The sequence below is a fragment of the Morone saxatilis genome, unplaced genomic scaffold (genome assembly GCF_004916995.1).
Source record: "Morone saxatilis isolate NCDOM2014 unplaced genomic scaffold, NCSU_SB_2.0 Contig3, whole genome shotgun sequence".
NCBI lineage: Eukaryota > Metazoa > Chordata > Actinopteri > Moronidae > Morone > Morone saxatilis.
In genome coordinates, this window is record NW_023339873.1 from 8,568,329 (window position 1) to 8,568,832 (window position 504).

Below are 504 nucleotides of genomic sequence, written 5' to 3' on the forward strand. Positions count from 1 at the left end.
ACCCCATGTTCATAAGGCCAGATGTCAAACCAAGGGGAAGCGCTGTCCATCATCATCATCACTATAGTCCCAACCCTGTAGCACCACAGCTGCCTCCCATCAGCCACCCTATGTGGCTACCAGGGGTGTCAACTGTCCCAGCAGGACAAGCAGGGGGACATCTACCCTCCGTACACCATGTAACAGCCCCTTTTACACTCCCACCACTCAATGTTTAAGGTTTAGAAACAACATGTGTACTTTATGTGATAATATACACACATATAGAATTATTTTATACATTTTTACAATCAGATACATTTGTGTGTGCATTTAGGACGAGGATTTCGGGGCTTAAAGTTTCCTGTTGTGGCTGCATGGCACACACAACACTGGAAGTGAAAGTGAGGCCCCCAATGGTCAAACATATGAAACCTAAAAACTACAAACTTTACATAGAGGCACATATTTCACATTCACTGATGGAATTGCATCTAATGGAAAAGTTGCTCCTCCTTGAAAGTT